This window comes from Pan paniscus, chromosome 10 (genome assembly GCF_029289425.2).
Source record: "Pan paniscus chromosome 10, NHGRI_mPanPan1-v2.0_pri, whole genome shotgun sequence".
NCBI classification, from domain to species: Eukaryota; Metazoa; Chordata; class Mammalia; order Primates; family Hominidae; genus Pan; species Pan paniscus.
In genome coordinates this window covers 81,189,555-81,209,317 of record NC_073259.2, presented here as the reverse complement: position 1 = coordinate 81,209,317, position 19,763 = coordinate 81,189,555, and the positions used below count along the sequence as shown (strand labels likewise).

Sequence of the window (19,763 nt, the reverse complement as noted above, 5' to 3'; positions counted from 1 at the left end):
TCCAAATAGTTAATCATAGTTTAGCAAGCTTCCTCAAAAAGCATCTCGATGAAAAGCAAAATAAAAATATAAAAAGCTAGAAATTAAAATGCATGATTTTCTTTAGTAATGATATAAATTTTATAGTCTTCATTTATGTCTTGCATGGTTAATGGAATCTAAAATTATATTTTTCCTGGTTTTTAGGAAGGGGATGACAATCAGTGATTTTTTAAAAAGTGATAGCTGTTATTTGACTAAACTACATTAGTAAAGGTATATATTTTTCTCATGTACGCACACACACACACACCCCTACATATATGGAATCCCGGAGCTTTTGTACCAGTTATTGCTGGGAAGAAATCTCAAAATTATCATCATGATCCAATTATTTTTGTTGTACATAATTTTATTTTATTTTATTTTTTTAAAATTTTTAGATGGAGTCTCACTCTGTCGCCAGGCTATAGTGCAGTGGCATGATCTCAGCTCACTGCAACCTCTGCCTCCCAGGTTCAAGTGATTCTTCTGCCTTAGCCTCCCAAGTAGCTGGAACTACAGGCGCGCACCACCACACCCAGCTAATTTTTGTATTTTTAGTAGAGACGGGGTTTCACCGTGTTGGCCAGGATGGTCTCAATCTCTTCACCTCATGATCCGCCCACGTTGGCCTCCAAAAGTGCTGGGATTACAGGCATGAGCCACTGTGCCCTGCCATAATTTGATTTTAAATCCTGTAAATTCAATTTCTAAAATCTACATTGTTGTTTTTTTCAAAGTAGCCATTTTCAAACTCCCCTTTACCTGGGTTATGAATTTAGTTATTTTTATCTTTGACTAATTCAAACATATATTTAAGGTCCTCTTGCTAATTGTATTGTTAGCACGAGCCTGTTACGCTCATGGCAATAATGTCATCTTGTGATTTGTATTTCCTGTGAATCCAACCTTAGAAGACCTCCATGTTGAACACTTCAACGTACTCTCTCCCTGTGACACTGTTTTGTGGCTGTCTCTACCATGTCTTTATGAAGTTCACTGATTCAAGATCAGCTTTCTGTTAGTATCAAGGCTAGGGGTTATAGCATCACATGAGTCCTACAAATTCAACTTTTTGCTTATGCAAAACTCATGTTTTCATTGCTAAATTTTCACTGGGACTCTTTCCATTGTTCTAGGTAGAACACCGCTGTGCTCTGGCACTGGTGGTTTTATTAACTTCCTGTTTTAAACCCAAGGGTGTCACAGATTGAACAATAAATTGTATGGTCCCTAACACTAACAAGAACTATGGGCTCAACTCTCTGTACTGTGTTGTTCCAACTTCACCTTCTAAAGAAGGGGTTTTGAAGCATTAGCATGCATTTTATTAAAACCACATTGCTGGGCTCTACCACCAGAATTCTGGTCCAGAAGACCTGGGTGGGGTTCAGGAATTCTGAGTTCACAAATTCCCAGATAATGTTGATGCTTGCAGTCTGGGACTACACCTAGAAAGCAACTGACTTAAGGTGTGTGTGTGTGTGTGTGTGTGTGTGTGTGTGTGTGTGCGTGCGCGCGCGCACGCGTGTGATTCAGATATACATTAAAGCTTTTACTTCTTTTCAACATTTCTTTGTCTACAGAGATCAGAGATCCCTCCTCCTACTTTGTAATCTCTGTCTACTTTTCCTCCTCCTTTTGATACTTCAGCCGCTAATTAGTTTTTTTTTTCTTTAAATATTTTAAATTCTAACTGGAGCCAAGGTGCAGAGAAATGAGTTCAACATAGACCTCATTTTACAGAGTACTGCTATGACTGGTTATTCAGGGTCTTCCTTTGTTTTATCCCCCTTACCTCCATTTCCTCCACAACATGATAACCTACAAATGTGTTGGACCTACAAACTCAAATTCCTGTTCTCTTGAATTTCTGTAATACACCTTATTTTATGATATATTATTTGTAAAACTCTATTGGATTTATTTAGATGCAACTGTGTTTGACGCTTTCATCACTGTATTTATAACTGGAAATAGGTTAGTTGTTTTAGCTTAGTTTTGTCTTTGCTATTTTAATTAAACTTTGACCTGGCTTTAAATTAATATATTAGCTTCTCACTCCTCCACTCACCAACCCCGTATGCTATGATGTTTTACCTGTCTGTATATTTTCTCACATAGGATTTATTATATGGAATTATCAAAGCCTGGAAATTATGGCAAAAATCATCTGTAAAGTAAGGGTGAGGAATGTGATTATTACTTTTAGTTATTTTGATTTTTAAAGATTTTATGATTCTGATACCAATATTCAAAAGTATATTATTTATTTGTCTATGTCACTTGGCAAATACTATATTCATGTTTACACAGATCAATTTACATATGCATCTTTATATTTTTATCCCATCATTATTACTAATATAATTGTGCCAGTTGTGCCTACAGTTATTTTCTTGTATGCGTTTTGAATTTCTAAATTTTTTGTCCTTTCTCCTTGATCCTGTTTTCCAAAATTGTATTTATTTTATTGGTATTATTTCATTGTTTCATTGTTAACACTCTGTACTGCTTTGTTTTTGTTGTTGTTCTCTATTTCCTTAACATCTAATTTTTAAAAATCTTTCTACTTGTTACTTTGTACTTGCTTTCTTTGTCTTTCTACTTTCTTGTGTTGGCTTATTTTTTTCATTTCTTGCTATGTGATCAGCATAATTAAAATTATACACCATTCTAAAAGAAAATGTTTTGGTAATGTCCACAAACCTTGATATATAGGATTTTCATTATTTTAAAGTTTCCATATGAATGCATCTTTAATCCGAGAGATATTTAAGAATATGTTATTAATATTGCAAACATAGAAGTTGTAACTTGTTTCCAATTTCATTCAGCCTTTCTTTCTAATTAATAGAGACTATTTTTAGAGTAGTTTTAAATTTACGTGAAGATTAAAAGGAAAGTAGAATTTCCTTATACCCCTCACCACATCCCAACAGACACACATTTTCAGTTTTTCCTATTATTAATATTCTCCATTAGTGGGGTATGTTTACCATAATTGAGCTAATGTTTATACATTATCATTAACTAAGTCCATAGTTTACATTAGAGTTCACTCGCATTGCACATGGTTTACATCTATTTTGACAAATGTATAATGACATATACCTCTCATTATAATATCATACAGAATAGTTTCACTGCCCTAAAAATTGACTGTGTTTCATCTATTCATCCCTCCCTCCCTCCATTGACTTTTGTATGGAAAATCTAGTCCATATAAGATTATTACCATGTATACCTATGTAAAGAAACTGCACGTTCTGCACATGTATCCCAGAACGTAAAGTAAAATATAAAACAAATTAGTGAGTATGAGATAGACAGCTATTACTTGAATCATTTCAACTTCTCTGTAACTTTGGCATTTTTAAAAGAAAAAAATTTGGAATTAAATATGTAAAAATGCAAAAAAATCATTGTAAACCAGGATTTAATCAATTTTGTATCCTCAGTAAAGTATGATTTGAAGATGTATGGTGTGTGTGCCTATTGTGTTATTTGAATCTTCTACATATTTGTTTATGTAGTATTTGTTTGATCAATAAAATGTCTAGGATGAGTCTTTTAAAACTTTGAGCGGTGGGGTTTGGCTTTATCCATAGTTCTGCTAATTACTGTTTGTTCTGCTAAATTATTTTTTCTGCATACATATTTGTAATTATTCAGTCAATTTATTCCTCTTTGTGGAGCCCTTACTTTGTGTCAGTCACTGCTTTAGGCACTAGACACACAGCAATGAACAAAACCTACGCAGTGTCTACCACTGGGGAGATTATATCATTGTGGATGGTAGGGAGCAAGGTAGAAAATAAACAACTGAGCATAACATACAGAATATGAGATACCAATAAGTGCTATAAAAATTATAGCAGGTAGTAAAAAGAAAGTTACAGGGAGCGGGAATAAGATCTCTCTAAACAGTTCTGCTTTGACTAAAAATCTGAAAGAAATGAGACGGTAGGAGGCCATGTAGATATTTGAGGAAAGAGCATACTAGATCAATGGGCCAACCTAGGCAAGAGTCTTGAAGCAGCAGTTTCTTTCTTAATCTACATGAATAAATTCCTAATTATTATTTTCTATCAGTTATAAAAACTCATTATTCTTCATGATGTTATTTACTTTGAATTCTCTTTTTTCTTATACTGGAATTCTTGTCCATATTAGGCAGTTTCTAACTAGTTACCCGATATTTCTTTTCTTCCCTTTTCTTACTAGCAGTTATCAGGACCAAGGGAAAATTTCTTCTTAGCCCTTTTAATGTTCACTAAAAAATCAACTCAAAAAAGGCAGATTAATTGAAGATAAGCCATATAAAATTTTATTTCATGTGTACACAAGAGTCTTTAGAATAAAGACACAGAGAAACAGCGTAAACAGTCCATTTTTATTCTTAAGTTCAACAAAGTATGTACAGCCATGCAAGAATATAATTGTAATGATATATAGTTTCTCACAATAAGAAACAAATACACTTATTTTCCTAGACATCCTTGGAGTTACAGGTACTTGGGTGAAACAGTCATAGACCCTGAGTCCTAAGCAGAAATCATCCAGTGGTTTCGGGGGAAAGTATTATTTTCCTAACATAGATGGCATCCTTTCATCTTCCTTCCTGTAACATGTATGTGGTTGAATGTGAAACAACATATCACCTTTCTAAGCACTCTTTTTCTTGAATGATTTATCTCCCTTAACTGATTTTACCTCATTTTTAGAGTGTCAGTGGAAGAAAGAGTAAGAGATGCTCTGGTCCTGGTAATCAGCTTGTGCTTGTTTTTATACTCTCTTTCTCCAGCCAGTCTTGGCATGACTTTGATGTTACCCCTACTGACTACAGTTCTCAACTGCAGCTGTTGTTTGTCTACCCTAGTTGTGTGGGAGCAAGAAATAAAAGGAAAAAAATGAGCAGAAATAAAAAGTTCTCTCCAGACTTCCTGACCATATTCCAAATTATGAAAGTTCACTCTGTCTACCCCGAGCTAGTGTGTTGCTTTCCACACCAGGTCACATTTGCCCTTTTATCCTCAGGAGTTTCTCACACTTAACTGTAATTACTCAATTCCACATATTTTCATTTCCTCGCTGGCACCTTCAGTCTTAAGCTGGGAGAGAGACCCAGCACACTGGGTTGGTTTTTCATCTTGTTATGAGCCAAAAATCTCAGATACTTATTTAAGCTTTTTATTTCCAGCTGCTGTTTTTTTGTGTGTGTGTTTGTAAGCAAAAATAAGATTTACCACCTTGGTTCAGTCCACCTTTTGATTGAAGGTGCATTCTGTAACTTTAGGTTTGTGAACTTAATTCTCATAAAATCCATTGTTTTCTATATTATTTGCCCTGTTTTTTAATAGGTGAGATTCAAAAAGGGTTATTTTCTAAGGTTGGTATAAGTAGAAGTTGAGTAATCCAGGTTTGAAGCTATATCTGAAAGTTCTTTTCATATCTGAAAGTTCTGCAGGCACTAGATTAGTATAATATGTTTAAACTTTCCTTCTTTTACTCAAAACATTGCACAGAGTCAGCTTACGCATAGGACTCATATTCACAATGGGAAATAGAAAAAAAATACATGGCTAGATAAGTGACAGCATTGGTCAAGAGAAACTTGAAAGGTGTGGAAGATAAGGTATAGCTTTTTCTACATGCAATCCACTTAAAAGTCACTTAATTGCCTTTAATTAAATTTTATCTCCTGTGTAGACATAAAACTGATTTAATCATTTGGTTCCTTAATGTCTGTGTTATCTAAAATGTCTGCTTCTCAGCAGCTGCACCTGTGCTTGAAAAGTCTAGTTTGCAGAATGAGAATCTTGGACTGAATATACAACATTGCGTGTATGTTTGTGTGTAGTTTGTTCTCAGATTGTCAGCAGCTCTGTCAGAGGGAAGTAATTCTTAATTTTATACTGAAGGCTGCTTAGAGCATAAGTTTATATTTTTAGATATATAAAATAAAGACTTCCAAGTTGAACAGAGGAAACACAGAGGATAATGATGCAAAGACTCACCTTGAGATTGAAATTGATGTGGTTAGTCTAAAGCACTTGTGGAGAAAGGTGTGATTAATTCTTATATTCTATAGGAGCATTTCCTTGTATGTGTAGGGGTCAGGCAGGAGTTCACAGTAGGACTAAGTTTAATGATCTTAGTGGTTTGACTAAAATATCTTGTAGGTACTACATCCTCCCATCATCTACATTACTGAAATTGTAAATGTGGGTTCCAAAAAATGCATTTTTGTCAATATACCAAAAGAAAAATGGGGGAATCTTCTCCCAAAAGTCACATAAATAAAAATGGAGAACAATTTGAATTGATATATTGTTGACCTTCACTGTACCTACAACAATGGGCTATGGAGTCAGAGACCTGGACTTGAATCTTCTTTGTCACCTATGAGCTGTGGGACCTTGGGCAGGTTACTAAAATTATTAAAAATCAGTACTATCATGTGTAAAGTGGGAATGATTATAGCTTTCTCATTAGCCAGTTGCAAGATTTCTTTGTGTTAATCAGAGTCCTCCAGAGAAAAAGAACTGACAGTACATATATCTTGTAGATATAGATGTATCTAATTATATAAATCTATCATCTGTCCATCTATCTGTCTATTTTCTGTTGTAAACCCTGAACATCTGAGACAGGTCTCAGTTAATTCAGAAAGTTTATTTTGCCAAGATTGAGGACATGCACTCATGACACAGCCTCAGGAGATCCTGATGACATGTACCCAACGTGGTAGGGGCACAGCTTAGTTTTGTACATTTTAGGAAGACATGAGACATCAATCAATATGTGCAAGATGTACATTGGTTGGGTCTGTAAAGTTGGGACGACTTGAGGCAAAGGCAGGACAACCTGAAGTGGGGAGGGGGCTTCCAGGTCATAGGTAGATAAGAGACAATTGGTTTTATTCTTTTGAGTTTCTGATTAGCCTTTCCAAATGAGGCAATCAGATATGCATTTATCTCAGTGATGAGAGGGGTGACTTTGAATAGAATAGAAGGCAGGTTTGCCCAAAGCAGTTTCTAGCTTGACTTTTCCCTTTGTCTTAGTGATTTTGGGGACCCAGGATTTAGTTTCCTTTCACATTTCACCCCTTTACTTTTTAAAAATCTTTTGGAGAAAGAATTTTTAGAGGAGAATGAGTCTCCAGTCTCAGGTTTTGTCTGATCTCTCATGGAACTTTATTCCATAGAAGGAATCTCAGATAAGACTTTTTGAAGCCAAGCCCAGCTGTGGATTTGTACCATAAAATATCTATCAGTTGGGTGAATTCCTCTTCTCATAAGGTTCAAAGATAACCTTGGGGTTCCTAGGCCTGTCAGACAGTGACATTCTTTTTTTTTTTTTTTTTTTTTTGACAGAGTCTTTCTCTGTTGCCCAGCCTGCCTGGAGTACAGTGGCACAATCTCAGCTCACTGCAGCCTCCATCTCCTGGGTTCCAGAGATTCTCCTGCCTCTGCCTCCTGGGTAGCTTCGATTACAGGTGCACATTACCACACCTGGCTAATTTTTGTATTTTTAGTAGAGATGGGGTTTCACCATGTTGGCCAGGCTGGTCTTGAACTCCTGACCTCAGGTGATCCACCCACCTCAGCCTCCCAAATTGCTGAGAATTCAGGCATGAGCCACTGTGCCTGGCCCAGAAAGTGACATTCTTTACTTACCACAGGTCAGCAACCCTGTAAGGCACTGTGTAGACAAGGTATGAGGCCAGTTTTCCTGAGGGGCCTTTATTGGCTCCATAAGTCAAGTTTGGTTCCTTAAAGGAAAGCATACTATTCCAGTCAAGGCTTTGGTAAAATAACCAGTTTCTCCAATTGTTTTCTGTTATAAATGAAAACAGATTCTTATTGCACTTATGCAAATAACTATATTTTGCTGTAAGTTAAGAATACTTACAAATAGTTTCCAAATTCTGGAGAAATCAGGTAAAGAGAAAGAAATATGTTCTAAATTCTGTTCATAGGAGTATACTAAATTGTAAAAAGCTGTCAATAGCTGAAAAGAAAAGTTTCCTTGACTCTGAGAAAAAAAAAAAGGATCAGCAACATTAGTTCAGTCCATATAGTTAATTCTGATTCTGCTTGCTATGAAGATTTCAGTTATCTGTGAGTCTTAAAAGTTTTTCTTCTATTCTGATGTCGCAATCTCCAAAGTTATCAGAAACTTGTATCAAGAGCACCTTTTAGAGTTTTATAGCTGCTTATAAAACCACCTTCTCTTTTTTAAATTTATTTTATTTATTTTATTTTTTTTAATCATACTTTAAGTTTTAGGGTACATGTGCACAATGTGCAGGTTTTTTACATATGTATACATGTGACATGTTGGTGTGCTGCACCCATTAACTCTTCATTTAACATTAGGTATATATCCTAATGCTATCCTTCCCCGCTCTCCCCACCCCACAACAGGCCCCGGTGTGTGATGTTCCCCTACCTGTGTCCATGTGTTCTCATTGTTCAATTCCCACCTATGAGTGAGAACATGCGGTGATTGGTTTTTTGTCCTTGCAAGAGTTTGCTGAGAACGATGGTTTCCAGCTTCATCCATGTCCCTACAAAGGACATGAACTCATCATTTTTTATGGCTGCATAGCATTCCATGGTGTATATGTGCCACATTTTCTTAATCCAGTCTATCACTGTTGGACATTTGGGTTGGTTCCAAGTCTTTGCTATTGTGAATAGTGCCGCAATAAACATACGTGTGCATGTGTCTTTATAGCAGCATGTTTTATAATCCTTTGGGTATATACCCAGTAATGGGATTGCTGGGTCAAATGGGATTTCTAGTTCTAGATCCCTGAGGAATCACCACACTGACTACCACAATGGTTGAACTAGTTTACAGTCCCACCAACAGTGTAAAAGTGTTCCTATTTCTCCACATCCTCTCCAGCACCACAAAAGAGGATACAAACAAATGCTCATGGGTTGGAAGAATCAATATCATGAAAATAGCCATACTGCCCAAGGTAATTTACAGATTCAATGCCATCCCCATCGAGCTACCAATGACTTTCTTCACAGAATTGGAAAAAACTACTTTAAAGTTCATATGGAACCAAAAAAGAGCCCACATTGCCAAGTCAATCCTAAGCCAAAAGAACAAAGCTGGAGGCATCACGCTACCTGACTTCAGACTATACTACAAGGCTACAGTAACCAAAACAGCATGGTACTGGTACCAAAACAGAGATATAGACCAATGGCACAGAACATAGCCCTCAGAAATAATGCCACATATCTACAACTATCTGATCTTTGACAAACCTTAGAAAAACAAGCAATGGGGAAAGGATTCCCTATTTAATAAATGGTGCTGGGAAAACTGGCTAGCCATATGCAGAAAGCTGAAACTGGATCCCTTCCTTACACTTTATACAAAAATTAATTCAAGGTGGATCAAAGAGTTAAATGTTAGACCTAAAACCATAAAAACCCTAGAAGAAAACCTAGGCAATACCATTCAGGACATAGGCATGGGCAAGGACTTCATGTCTAAAACACCAAAAGCAATGGCAACAAAAGCCAAAATTGACAAATGGGATCGAATTAAACTAAAGAGCTTCTGCACAGCAAAAGAAACTACCATCAGAGTGAACAGGCAACCTACAGAATGGGAGAAAATTGTTGCAATCTACTCATCTGACAAAGGGCTAATATCCAGAATCTACAATGAACTCAAACAAATTTACAAGAAAAAAACAAACAACCCCATCAAAAAGTGGGCGAAAGATATGATCAGACACTTCTCAAAAGAAGACATTTATGCAGCCAAAAGACACATGAAAAAATGCTCATCATCACTGGCCATCAGAGAAATGCAAATTAAAACCACAATGAGATACCATCTCACACCAGTTAGAATGGCGATCATTAAAAAGTCATAAAACTGCCTTCTAAAGAGGAGCAAAACAAGACAACAATTGTCCATGGATGACAAAATATTTTAGGGCAGCCATAGTCAAGGACACAAGTGACAAATTTGTTTCCTCTGTGACACACAATAATTTAAGATAACAATTATAATTACTACTGATAATGTATACTAAGTGATATCAGAATTATAGGAGTTTTTCATAATTTTGGAGCAAATACCAATAACATATTTACACAAATACAGCCCAAAGAAAAGCAAACACTATTTCATATTTAACAATGTTTTCTATATGATTTTCATATTAAATAAGCCAAATTATGTCATTTTTGGGCTTTAGGGAAACCAATATCTTAAAGAATTAATTAGGCCAGGAGAAGATATAATTTATAATTTGATTTTGGAAAATTATCAAACATTTAAAACAGTTGATATTACAGGTCATTGTAAAATAAGTCATTCATTTGACCAAAGTGATAACACAAGGATTTTTTTAAAAAGCTGATAACTTTTATTCTTTGAGAGAAGAGATTTAATTTTCTAAACAATAAACCCTAATAAAAACAACATAAAGCCAAATAAATTTGTTTCTCAAAATTTTATAAACAATCTACAAAATTTTAATCTTGACCATAAGATATAACTTCCATAAACCTTTACTAACTTTTATAACCTTTATTAAGGAGTCAGTTAATGCTTCAAGGAAAACTTAAGGTTTTCTTAACATAAGGGCCCATATGCTGGTCTTGCATCAGTGTGCCTTTGAAATTAATAATTAATTTATAGAGAAACTGCATTTATTTTCTCTCTCAAAGTCTGCCCTCACAATCTCACACACCCATCTCTTCTGCGATATTTCCTGGGACTTGAGGAGTTGAATACCTTTAAATTCTGGCCCTATGTCTCAGGAACACAGTTTATTTGGTTTGGGATTTCTACCCGGCCTGAAGATGAGGTTTTAATTGCTGTCAATGTTTAAGATTTAGCAGGACTTGGTGTCCTTTTTAGACCTAGGAGTCAAAGCCCTGTATCTCAATGTCACAAGTACTTTGAAAGCAAATACTGAAAGACACATGGATGTAATAACCTTAATTAAAAAATATCAATCACAGTTTTTTTCCTAAGCAAACCAAAATTTAGTAATAATGACAGAGAAAATATTTCTATAAAACGTAAAATCTGCTAGGCCAGGTACCAAAAGACAAAAGAAATGACCTTCTGCTCTGCACAAAATATTATGTTGAAAGTAAACATTTCCTTTAGAACTTTAAGAAAACATTGTTAGCACTAGGACACATTAAACAGGACTCAAGGAAAAAAATCTTAATAAGTTGAAAATGAGTTGAAGGACAGTGTTACTATTTTGTGCCCTTTAAAATGGGTGAGAAAACAGAAAATGGTGAGATGCAATAAAAGTTAAACTTTGGGTTAAAAAAATTAAAACCTCTCATATTTTATTAGGAGTAAATCATTCCCTTAAGAAAACTTCATTGTTTTAACCAATTATTTATTCTATATGGTTTTTTCCTACGTCAAGCCCAATCTCTAGGAAGACCATTATAATTTTCCTTTAATTAATAGCTTGATCATATAAAAGTTTTTGTGCTTTTTCTTTTTTAATCCTCTTACTTTACTATGACTTTCACAGATTGTTCATGATCTGCTTGGATTTTCTAATTTTTTCTGACCATCCCTCTTTCTTAAATAACCAGTCATTTTATTCTAGGACTAAATCTACCATAGCAGATTCTATCACATATAAAATTATTTCCCTTTAAGTTTTCTTACAAAAAAACTTTATTTTTATAACTTTCTTTACAACCCTGTTATATCCTCATTCCTTTTACCTTGTTTTATACATAACCTTTAAATAAGCTTTGAATTAGACAATAATTATTCACCTCTTTTAAAAGGACACACTTTTTTTAAGAAAGTATGTTTTCCTACAAATACATTTTTATTGGAAAGTGCCCAAATAATGAGATATCTATTATCTAGCTTAATATAACTTTAGATTATAGATTCTGACAAGTTTTTCTACATGTATTTATCCCATTACATTTGCCTAATTTTTTTTTAGTCATTTACCTAGATTATTTATGAAAACTGCAATAGTCATTGTTTAAAGTTATGGAACGGCCATTGCAAAATTGTAACAGACAGTAAAGAAGATATGACATAACTGATTCCATCTTGCTTCTAACCTCCAAGCTGTCCTCGTTCATTCCTGGGCACAGGAAAAATTAACTTTGGGAGGAACTTAATTTATTGTTTAGCTTTGGGACAGAGACAATAACAATCCCTTTCCAAAACAAACCTTGCTGCTTATGGACTAAACCACCCACAAGATTAGAAGTTATGGTGATCTTAACTAAATTCAAGAGGTAGCTATTTTCATTAAACTAATATTAATGTTTATTTATTAAAGATTACACAAGCAAAGATTATTCTGTGTTTTTAACCCCTATGCCAAATTTTGATACTTTATAGTATTTGGCAGGATAAGTATAAAATTGCTTGATTAATAAGTGCAAACAAAAATGTATGTTTTCAATTCTTAAGACATTTCTAATATTACTTTACCAATAATGTTAATGCTGGCTTATTTATTACAGATTTTACTTAAGTTACATAAACTTAAGTAAAAGTTAAGCATTTACTTAAGTTTACATAATTGAATTAAAATGAAAGCATGAAAAAACATTTGACCAGTTTTTTTTTCTGATAAAGTATTTAATTCAAGTGCTTTTATTTTCTTAAGCCAATTAATGAAAGCTTTTTTATATATATCAGTAGTGAAACACTGTGTACACAACACATAAATACATAGATGTATTAGGCATGTGGATAGAAGTACATCTTATAGATTCATAAAACTCCTGTTGTTTCCTACCTTAAACTTTCAAATTCTTGACAACCTGTTTTATTACCCTAGGTAGTTGTTAGCTAAATAGCCTTAAATTTGCATATTAAAGGAAACAACTCAGGTGAAAATCAAATAGCAAAATTTACATCATAGGATATGGAGAGAAAAAGTCCTGTGTGCTAAAGAAAAATTAAAATGGATTTGTCAATTAAACATAAAATTATAGAAACTATATAAGTCTTTTAAATATATACACACACACATATACACACACACGAAGATCCTATAGCTTTTACTTCAGAACTTTAGCCATGAGATAAATATAAAATTCAGCAGCTTGCAAAAATAACCTGTTGAATCCCAACAGTGGTTTTTATATTAATAGAAAAATAACAGCAGATTTAAAGCAGGCAGAAGAGAAAATAGAGAAAAGGAGAACTCAGGAACTCTATAGTTTGCTGGCTGACCTTAGGGCTCTTTTTCCTTAAAATAAATGTGCACAAAGACTATATTACTTCTATTTTACATAAACTCTGGCAAGTAGAAGTGCCATAAAACCTACGGAGTGCTCAAAAGGTTGTCATTATCCTTGTTTTCTCCTCATTCTTAGATTATTTGTTTCCCACTTTTTTAAAAAAAGGAGGAACTGAGTTGTGGCCTAGGGTTTTTGTGTGGTGGGTGGATGTGTGCTCTTTGTGGGCAGGACTCCACATTGCGTCACCACTGAGTTGTTTCCACCCTCTTGTGAGTCTCAATTTCTCTCTCCAGAGGTCTATAATCTCTGAGAGGACTCAAAATGCCAGGTGATCAGCCTTTATATGCATTTCCTGGATAAGCCTTTTTTTAACTAATTTTTTTTTGGGGATTTCACTGTAGGACAGCTGCATGTCACAGGGGTCAACCCCCCAGACACTCCCACGAGGCCCCTGGTCACCCAGGGGCACCTTTCAGCTGGGAGAAAGATATGCCTATTTCTTTTGAGCTGAGAAAACTCAGTCTCTCATTGACCTATGCAAACAACAGTTCAGTTGCTCATAGAAATGTGCACAGACAAGTCAAATGGAGATTAATTTTGGGAGAAAAAAGCGATAGAGGTGACTCTTTAGAATGCATCTCAGAACTAGAATTAGGATCCTTAAACAACAACTTCCTAGGAGAGAAAAAAAAAAAAAACAGCTAAGAACAATTTCTGTAAACTATGCACAACCACCCCTACTTTGTAGCTCTCATCTGCCATTACAAGTGCCAAGGTCAAATCCTCTCACAGTATTAAGTAATCTCTGGTACCCCCAAAGTCAAAGAGCCCAGATTATTCAATGTAGGAAAACAGAGGTTTAGACCTAAGAAGAATCTCCCCATGACTCTTGAAACTCCACAGAGGAAACAGAACACCCCAATGGGTGAATGGCACCTTTGTTCTGAATTCTTTAAAGGGGTTCAAGTCATTAGAAGTCGTCTCTAGATTTTTTGGTACAGCAGATGGCAAAAGGGAAAGGAGATATGGGGTGGAAAAAAAGTAAATGAAAGAAAAATTTTTTTTAAAGACAGGAAGCAAACAGAGAAACCAAGGACATGGTTTTGTTTTTGTTGTTGCTGTGTTTTCTTGCTCTTTTGCAGCTGCAAGGAATTTTAGCCAAATTAGAAAGGTTTTGTTACCCATAATTTGGAATTCTCAGATTTGACCAAGTCAGGTAGAGTTGGTCAAATCTGATGGGGAAAAGACTGGAACAAACAACAAAAACAATAACAAAAACCCAGCCATATGATCACTGAGTGCTCTAATGGTAAGGAGAAATTAAGACCAGTTGATTGTTATACTTTAACCAAGAAAAAAAACCCAATTCAGCTACTTACCTAGGAATGGGTCTCAGGCTGAAGATTGCTTTCTACCATCCTAGAAGAAGGAAAAAAAAAAAAAACTTGAACTCATCTTTCCTGCTGTGAGCAAGCTCAAACTCCATAAAGGAATTACCTGCCTTCCATCATTATGGAAACAGGAAATCTTGCCTTTCTTGTTGAAAGCAAGTAAACTCCAAAAAAAAAAAAAAAAAAAGTTAGAGGGGAGGGGGGTGAGTTGTACAGCAAAATAAACTTTAGATCTTGACCAAATTTCGGGAGATCAGGGATTCTCTGGAGGGGGTGCTCCCAGACCTCAGCAAATTGTCCTATTGGTTTGAGCCATTAAATCAGCTCATGCTGGTACCAAGCACCAATAGGAGATTTGTCAAAGGTCAGGGGCATCTCCACTCAGAATCCCTTCATTGTAACCAAAATGTGAACCCTCAAAATCTGAGACAGGTCTCAGTTAATTTCAAAAGTTTATTTTGCCGGCTGGGCACAGTACACCTGTAATTCCAGCACTTTGGGAGGCCGAGGCAGGCAGATCAACTGAGGTCAGGAGTTTGAGACCAGCCTGCCCAACATGGTGAAATCCCGTGTCTACTAAACATACAAAAAATTAGCTGGGCATGGTGGCAGGCACCTGTAGTCCCAGCTGCTTGGGAGGCTGAGACAGGAGAATCGCTTGAACCTGGGAGGCGGAGATTGCAGTGAGCCGAGATCGCGCCACTGCACTCCAGCCTGGGCAACAAGAGTGAAACTCTGTCTCAAAAAAAAAAAAAAAAAAAAGTTTATTTTGCCAAGGTTGAGGGCATATGCTGTGACACAGCCTCAGGAGGTTCTGCCTATGTGCCCAAGGTTGTCGGGACAAAGCTTGGTTTTACACATTTTAGGGAGACATGAGACATCAATCAATATGTGTAAGATGTATATTGGTTCAGTCGGGAAAGGTGGGACAACTCAAGGTGAAGGCAGAACAACTTGAAATAGAGAGAGGGATTCCAGGTCATAGGTAGATAAGAAACAAATGGTTGCATTCTTTTGAGTTTCTGATTAGCCTCTCCACATGAGGCAATCAGATATGCATCTATCACAGCTATCAGAGGGATGACTTTGTATAGAACGGGAGGCAGGTTTGCCCTAAGCAGTTCCCAGCTTGACTTTTCCCTTCAGCTTAGTGATTTTGGGGCCCCAAGATTTATTTTTCTTTCACACTGTCTAGAGAAGATATTTATTTTAAGAAATTGAATATTTATTTTAAGGAATTGGCAGTGGAGCTGGCAAGTTCAAAATCTACACAGTAGGTCACCAGGCTGGATATTGAGGTAAGAGATGATATTGTAATCTTACCACGCTAAAACTCAAGCATAGTTTTTATGTTGCAATCTTGAAGAGACTTCCTTCTGAGTATCGACTGCATTCCTCTTCCCTAGTTTCCATTGATTTACTGGAGATCTTTGGTGATCTTTGGTTTGTAGATCTCTGCCTTCATCTTTATGTGATATTCTCACCATGTCCATGCCTCTATCCAAATTTTCCCTCCTTATAAGGACACCAGTCATGTTATATTACATCTCATCCTAGTGAACTCATCTTAACTGATTACATCTGCAACAACCCTATTTCCAAAAAAGGTGGCATTCTTTGGTCCAGAGGTTTAGGAGTTCAACATATGAATTTTGTGGATCCACAATTCAACCCAAAACATCCTTGTACTAGAAAGAGTTCAATAAATGAACAATATTATTTTCAGATATGAGCAGATACTTGAAGACTGAAATTAGAACTCTTTAAGAAAAGAACATGCTTGGGAGGCCGAGGCGGGCGGATCACGAGGTCAGGAGATCGAGACCATCCTGGCTAACACGGTGAAACCCCGTCTCTACTAAAAATACAAAAAATTAGCCGGGCGTGGTAGCGGGCGCCTGTAGTCCCAGCTACTCGGGAGGCTGAGGCAGGAGAATGGCGTGAACCCGGGAGGCGGAGCTTGCAGTGAGCCGAGATCGCGCCACTGCACTCCAGCCTGGGCGACAGAGCGAGACTCCGTCTCAAAAAAAAAAAAAAAAAAAAAAAAAAAAGAAAAGAACATGCAAATGATGTAAGAACATAAGGTAATTTGAGGAAAGGATACTTATTTGCCCTCTTAATTCTATGACATAAATAATGAAATAGACAAGATACAGTGTTTGCTAAGGGAACACAGACTTATAAATAAGTTGTATCGGCTCTGGAAGCAGTTATTGATAAATTGAAGGAAGCAGAAATTCTAAGAAGGGAAAATACGTATAGATTTGGAAAATATTTTTGCCCTTTCTCAGTCCATGAGTTCAAAGTTATACAAATTCACTCCAGACGATAATTCAATTTTGAGAGTTCTCAGGAGCATATAATGAAGAATATTGATCTGATTGAAAAGCTCATGAATAGAAGGAATGGATTTTCTCATGCAAAGAAAAAGCACCTAAGAGGAGGAGATGGGAGCAACATAAAGTTTTTGAAAGGATTGTACGTCTTGTAAAAGAATTACAGTCTTATGTTACTAACTAATTATGGTAATTTCCAGCAGGAATTACACCTTTTCCATGAGCTAAATAAATAAATAAAATGCCAAATGATCATATTCAGTCATATGAAATTTTATTCAAAATTATATCCTTTCTTTTTCAATTTCATATTTGGATTTTGGCAGTAGTCTGTATCCAGTTCTAAAGTGTGAGAACTTAGAAGAACAATGGTTTTATTCTTCTCTTCTCATTTGGAAGTCTCATGCTTTGGTCAATTCTACATTTACAAATCAGCTTTTCCATTCCTTTACATTTGAACTGAATTCAAGTCCTTATTACCATTTAAATATATAGAAAGATACAATCATTACTGTTCTCACCTTCAGTTTATTATTCCCACTTCCGATCCATTTTTTATTGCCCACAGGTTAATCTCATAGTTTAATTGTGTGTCCTTCTGCATACAGAAAGATGAAACAACTTTTCATTACTCATTCATTCCCCAAATCATAATCTGTCATTTCTTCTCTGTGATAGATTACTAAAGGGTGACAAGGCTTCATCCTCCTTATCTTCATACCTTTTGTAATGTGATTTTTTTAGCTCTTTTTCTCAAGAGGTAAATACTGTTTCTCCACCTAGGGATTTGCTTTGTTAGGTAGAAAGCTCTAAAAGTAACAGTTTGTCAATTCCAAATCCAGGCCTCAAGAGAGACTTTGCACGCTTTTGATCTTTCTGTATCCTGACATCATCATATGAATAAACTTATTAGATGATGAGTCATTTCCATTGACCCAGTTGAAAGCTGACCTCACATTAAACATATGAGTGAGGCTATCCTAGACCAGGGAGTCCCTACCAACTTAACAGCTGACCACACTTGCATATGTGAGCCCAGCCAAGGTCAGGCAAGCTCAGCCCAGATGAGCAAAACCACCTAGAACAGCAGGACCATCTAGATTAGACAAAGACTCATATACAGTAATAGAATCTTGTGGTTTAAACCACTAAGTTTTAGGGTGATTTTTTTATGCATCAGTAAGTAAATGATACACAGCCCTTCAGAATCTGGACACAGTATAAGACCTTAATATACCCTAACATTTGGAATGTTTTTTGCATCTCAGTTACACCTGTTGAAATGGATTCTTCAAGGACAACTGGCAAATCTACTTAGTTACCGGAGCTGCTATCTAACTACTGGAATTCCTATTAGATTCTAATTGATACTGGATGCTGTTTTTCATTAAGTTTTGCAAGATAGTTTTCATACCTCTTTTATAATCCAGTGTTTCTTTACTTTGAATCTTTTTTACCTGAGGTAACCTAAATATAGCTATTTCAAAGAAACTAATATAATAATAGTGTAGATTTATTAAGATGATTGAATAGCACCGGTCCTAAAGGACTGACCAGTAACCATGTGGAATGTGTAAGGAATGGTTATAGGTAAAAGAAAGGAGCCTTTTACTCTTTTATGCATGTACCTAAAAAAATGCTAGACTTTTTAGGAAAATAAAGATTGCACCCGAATCAGATGATTCAAGAAATAGGATTTAGTAAAATCAAAAGTATATTCACCAAGAGGTTTTTCTTCTAATATGACTTATGTTCACACATGTTGAAAACAGAAGGACTCGCCAGGCGCAGGGGCTCACGCCTGTAATCCCAGCACTTTAGGAGGCCCAGGCGGGTGGATCACGAGGTCAGGAAATCGAGACCATCCTGGCAAACACGGTGAAACCCAGTCTCTACTAAAAAAAATACAAAAAATTAGCCCGGCGTGGTGGCAGGCACCTATAGTCCCAGCTACTTGGGAGGCTGAGGCAGAAGAATGGCGTGAACCCAGGAGGCGGAGCTTGCAGTCAGCCAAGATGGCGCCACGGCACTCCAGCCTGGGCGACAGAGAGAGACTCCGACTCCGTCTCAAAAAAAAAAAAAAAAAAAAAAAAGAAAATAGAAGGACTCAATGCTGCACAATGTATCAATTATTTGTCAATATATAACTGTGTATCTAAAATTTTGATTTTGCCATTATAAACTATTGATTTAAGATTGGCAGATTATATTAGGTCTAAAATAATTTGATTCTCAAACATATACTTATAATAAAGATGCACTCTACAACACAATTTAAAGATTTGAGGAAAAAACAAAATTATATTGAACATGGAACAACATCTGGAAATATATCTGGTATTAAGAACTGGAAATATTTAAAGTATAATGGCATTTTTAAATAAAGTGGTTATATTGCATTTTTAAAGCATTTTTAATGCTATCACTAAAGTTATATTTTGAGAAGTGGTGTTTATTTTTGATAGACTAGAAATAATCCTTATAGAGTTCAATGTCTTCATCATAAGTTGATAAGAAAAATAAAGAGCAACTGGTACATGTCTGAGAATCTGAAAGAGTAGTTATCATATAGACTTTTGGAACCCATGCAAAATATGTTCTTAGGTGTAAATGTTTTGAATGCCTTTATGTGTTTATTGCTTCATAAGCATTTTATTATTTACCCTAGAATGATATGAGCTATATCACAATTATTATTGCTTGTTAAGCTCTGCTTCACCCTGCAGAATTTTTGCACTAATGTTTTTTGGCTTGTATTGTATACTAACATGTCA

At 35.7% G+C, this 19,763-nt stretch overlaps 1 long non-coding RNA gene across 1 annotated transcript in view; it reads right to left on the bottom strand.

Moving 5' to 3' along the window:
* The window catches only part of LOC130540673 (uncharacterized), a 55,955-nt gene extending 36,708 nt beyond the window's left edge, over positions 1-19,247 (bottom strand). The window contains exons 1-2 of the long non-coding RNA XR_008954664.1: positions 18,712-19,247; positions 14,642-14,681 (exon numbers count right to left, since the gene is read on the bottom strand). This is a non-coding gene — a long non-coding RNA (uncharacterized LOC130540673). The remainder of the gene's footprint in view (positions 1-14,641; positions 14,682-18,711) is intronic.
* Between the last annotated feature and the right edge of the window lie 516 nt (positions 19,248-19,763).